Here is a 4993-nt window from a genome sequence, read left to right on the forward strand (position 1 = left end):
GCTTATCCAACCAACTTTTTTCTCTACTGAACCAATTTTTGCTATGAGTGGATGATCGTGGTCTCTCACAGCGCATCCGTAGTGGAGCATTGTGGGCACTTGGCACACCCGATCCCCTCAGCAATTCCGTCCGCTAAAACATCCCCAGCACCTCGCTGAATGTACGTCTCCCACGTTTCATGGTCACCGAGAAGGGTTGTCCTGAGGCTCGGCGATGGGAGATGGATTGGATGGCGATGGGGTCTCTGCCTAAAGAAACCCTCTATTATTGGTTCCTGTTTTCCTGGAAGTCACTGTATTGCCCCCACAGATGACAAATTTGTTGCCGTAGATTTTCTAGCCGAGTCCTTTTTGTAGTATAGACGAACGATCATATCCTTGTTGCACAAATACAAATGCCCGTATTTTCTTTGCTGCCGTTCACGGCCGGCCCGCCGGAGACACATAAGGCCAACATCGAGCACAAGAAAAGTCCGGGCAGTCTCCGCCGTTCCCAGTCGAGACAAAGAAAGGTTTGCCGCCCGATATATTCTTGGAAGTTGCCGTGAAACCAGCACGGCAGCGGCGCCGGAAGCCTAGGAACGTGCTTCTTAAATCAGCTCAAGTGTACGCTGTACAACAACACAACAACTCCTAGACTCCTAGTCCCCTACGCATCGGGGAAGTGATGGCGACGACCCATGGCGTCAACCGAGACGTGGGAGCCCCCGAACGGCGGGCGCGGTCCGTGCTGCTCCTAGGAACCCTCATGGCCGGCGTCTCCTGCGCGGCATTGGTGAGCCCACCAGTCGACACCTGCATTGCCGGCTACCTGTTGCTCCATATTTGGTATCTCCATAGATACTTGGAGTTCCTCTATACCAACGCGATGCCCCTGCTTGTCGCGTCTCTGGTGGTCATTCTCCTCATCTTCCTCCTCCTCCCGAGGAATCTGTGGGTTGCAATGACCAAGGGATTTCTTGATATGATACTCTTCTGTGTCATCGTGAGCTGCTTGTGCTCCATGACCGATATCTTTGTCATGGTATTGCTGTTGGTGGGGTCCATGTTAATTTACATTGCTATTCAGATGTGGGTGTTCATGTGCAAGCCTATGGAGTTGGAGATTGCGAGTGTGCAAAAAATCCGGCTAAAGTACCTGAAATCGATAGGCTCGAAGAAACCGTACTTGCTCAAGTCCAAGCAGATAAATCACGAGCAGCGAAACAAATTGCCTAGACAAGGCCATGGTGATGGTGATGGCAATCGCGAGGGCGATGCCTATGAGATTCTGAAGAAATCACGAATGCATCTGCTTCTACTTGGGACTCTTGCGGTGAGTGTCACTTACCAAGCTGGACTGAACCCACCGCGTGACTTTTGGCAAGGCGACGAGAGATATTTGGTGTTTCTTTGTTGCAATGCATTCGCCTTCATCGTGTCGCTCGCTATCGTCATCATCCTTCTGCTGAGCAATGTATTGAGCACAACGGGAATCAAGTACTACTGCATGTTGCAAGCCACCGTCACCCTGGATATACTTAGCCTGATTGGAGCCTATGTGGCTATGTCGCTGGAAGCCTGGACCTGTTTAGCCAGATTGGTGCCTATGTCGCCAAGAGCATATGGCAACTGTCCGAATCTGAGTATATGTCCATGATTGTCGTTTATGTCGTCGTCCAGGTTGTGGTTTTCTTGGTAGAAGTGTTCATTGCTTGGGCACTATGGCGGCAACAAGAGTTCAGGGAGAGGATGGAACATATTCTCCCCGAGTGGCAAAAGAAGTTGTTTGGTATGTCAACCGATCAGCATGTGGAAGAGGATGAAGACGACGACGACGAGGAGGAGGAGGAGGAAGAGGAGAAGACCATGGAATGGAAGCTGGAGAAGAGGCGCAAACTTCTGCTGCTCCTTGCAATCCTCGCAGCAATCTTCGCGTACCATGCCAGAGCGACCCCCCCGCCCGACAACCTGGTTAGCTACCAACTCCTGGTATTCCACTATGCCTGCTCAAGCCCCCAGCCCAACAACCTGTTCAACTACCAGCACCTCCCAATGGCATTCAGGTACTGCAAAGCAACCGTCTTCATCGCATCCCTGTCCATCATTTTGATGGTGGCGAACAGGAAGCTCCCGAAGGCAAGAGGAGTAAAATGGCATGCGTTGCGGGTGTGCGTGATACTTGATGTGATTGGCCTCACGGGAGCCTTCGCCACAGGGGGCTACACAAAGATATCTACGATGGATGTCCTTGTTCTGGTCTTGGCGCTTCTGCTCTGCATCGCGTTCCATGTTACATTGTCCATCTCTGTCACCGGGCGGGGTTTTGTCCGGAGTCTCTTTTCTAAGATCGGGTTGCCCCAGGCCTTAGCTGGAACGGATCCCTTCGTCGCACAAGACCAGCACGACGGCACCCAACATGATTTTGAGATTGGCCTAGCAGGTGGAACGAATGAGGAGCCCCTTGGACTGGAGATCCCGTCTCCGGTCCTCGGGGGCGCGCTCACGATGATTGTCGCTGTTCCGGTGATGTTCATTGTCACTATTCCCGTGAAGCTACTTACTGGTAGGACTGGACATACGAGCGAGATTTTCGGCTCGGCCCGAAGCTCGCTCCAGCTCGGCCCGTTACAGCTCGGCTTGATAGGATAATCGAGCGGGCCGAGGTCTGAAAACAGGCCCGTTTCGCGACCGAGCCAAGCCGAGTTTCGGCCGGTCCAGCTCGGTGACTCACTTGCGGCCTAGCCCAATTCCGCCGTCCATCGCAATGGCTAGCGCATTAGGGCACGAGCAACACACAGCCAGTCTCTCGTCTCTCCCTTTCTCTCCTCTGCGCCGCCTCGCCCCTCTCTCACCACGCCGCAAATCTGGATCGACAGCGACGAGCGACGCCGCGTTTCCTCGCCACACCGAAACAACGGACTCGGCACCGACGGCGACGGGCGGCGCGAACGTTCCTCACCACACCGGACGCAGACGGAGGCGCCTCCCCTGGTTTCTCGCGGAACATGACGAGCTGGAGCAGGTACCTCCTTCCTTCCCAATCCCTAGCCTCAGCTCTCTGAACTTCAGTAGTACGCATGTGATGGATCAATGGATGGATGGGTCGATGGATGTAGTTATGTAGTTTGAACTTCCAGTACACATCTGATGAATGGATCGATGGACGTAGTCAGGTAGATGTATACATACGGGTAGATGGATGGATGGATGTAGGGCCGAACTCCCACAACTACGTAGGGCTAGATGGATGGATATATTATAGCCTGTACGGGTAGATGTAGCAGCGAAGGATGGATGGATCATGGATGGATGGAGTTGTAGGGCAGAATGGATGGATAGATCAAAATTTTCATTGATTTCATGTGTAATTAGTTTTCTGCTGTTGATGACCTAGTTGATGATCTACTTGCTGTAGCATAGCAGCTTGAAAAATAATCTACTTGCTGGAAAATTACATAGACTCCATATCTAATTAGTTTACTGTTGTTGATAATTGACCGTTTGTTGTTTGCTGATGTATGCAGACAATGGACAAAGAAAAGGGGAAGGCGAGTGGGAAGAAGGAGAAAGAAGGACGTTGGACTCCATTATGAAGAGCAAGTTGCCGGTCTCGAGGATGCAGAAGGGGAATGGGAAGGGCAATGCAGCAGCTACTATGCGGCTGCCAAGGAAGCTGGCAAATGATTCCAGCAATGTCCCAATCGCTGAGTTGTTGTATAGGGTAAAAAAGAAACCTCCGCCATGACGTCTCCTTGACCCCACCAGCGCTGGCGTGCGTGCCGGAATCGCCGTTGCCTTCGGCTCCGCAAACTACTATGAGAGGGAGGCTACATCTTCCCAGGTCTGTAGGTGCAAAATATATATTTGTGCAAGCTCGTGTATGTGCTGTTTTTCTTTTTGAAAGTCAAATTTATGTGTGCCCAAGATCATATGTGCTGTTTTTGGTACCTAAATGTCGAATATATGTTTGTGCAAGCTCATGTGTATGCTCTTTTGGGTATACAAATGTCAAAATATATGTTTGTGCAAGCTCAACGTATGTGCTGTTTTTCTTTTTGAAAGTCAAATTTATGTGTGCCCAAGCTCATATGTGCTGTTTTTGGTACCTAAATGTCGAATATATGTTTGTGCAAGCTCATGTGTGTGCTCTTTTTGGTATACAAATGTCAAATATATGTTTGTGCAAGCTCATGTATGTGCTGTTTTTGCTATCGAAAAGTCAAATATATATTTGTGCAAGCTCATGTGTGTGTTGTTTTTGCTATTCAAAAGTCAAATAAATGTGTGTCCAAGCTCATGTGTGTGTGTGTGTTGTTTTGGTGTGCTAGGCAATGGAACATGATAAGCAAGTGGAGGAGGATCATGAAGAGGTGGAAGAGGATGAGCGTCCAAGCTCATGTGTGTGTGTGTGTTGTTTTGGTGTGCTAGGCAATGGAACATGATAAGCAAGTGGAGGAGGATCATGAAGAGGTGGAAGAGGATGAGCGTCCAAGCTCATGTGTGTGTGTGTGTGTTGTTTTGATGTGTTATGCTATACAAAATTTCTTTGTTTGGCTGCCAATATTTGATGTTTTGCTGTGTAAAGATCAAAGGAAGTTCTGTCCAAAATACAGTAGAAATGCTGCCCAATTCTTTCTCTCATCTGTTACATTGCTACAATTTTCGTAGAAGAACTCATAGAAGAAAGCTTATTTTTCAATACTATGACCATTTCTTAAAACAATAGATTTTTGGATGTTTCATTTTTAGCAATATAAACTGTTTGTTTTCTAAAATATGGGTTTAATTGCTGCAAAAGAATCAAGACTGAGCCGAGCCACCTGAAGTAGGCTCGTTCGCTGAGCGAGCCGAGCCGAGCCGAGCCGCTTCAGAGCGAGCCAAAGCCAGGCTCGGATCAAGCTCGGCTCGGCTCGGCTCGTGTCCAGCCCTACTTACTGGAATCATAATCGCCTCCATTGCGGTAAGCCTTTGGCAAAGGTCGTTCGCCCGTCTACTCTGGGCAGTTGCTAGA

The 4993-nt window shown here is 49.5% G+C and overlaps 1 long non-coding RNA gene across 1 annotated transcript; it reads left to right on the forward strand.

The window, feature by feature from the left end:
- The first annotated feature begins 2793 nt into the window (after positions 1-2793).
- LOC119280509 lies at positions 2794-4435 on the forward strand. Its single transcript, XR_005138099.1, has 3 exons — positions 2794-3004; positions 3507-3823; positions 4311-4435. It is a non-coding gene; the product is annotated as an uncharacterized LOC119280509 (long non-coding RNA).
- The last annotated feature ends 558 nt before the right edge of the window (positions 4436-4993 follow it).

Source organism: Triticum dicoccoides, chromosome 3B (assembly GCF_002162155.2).
Source record: "Triticum dicoccoides isolate Atlit2015 ecotype Zavitan chromosome 3B, WEW_v2.0, whole genome shotgun sequence".
NCBI classification, from domain to species: domain Eukaryota; kingdom Viridiplantae; phylum Streptophyta; class Magnoliopsida; order Poales; family Poaceae; genus Triticum; species Triticum dicoccoides.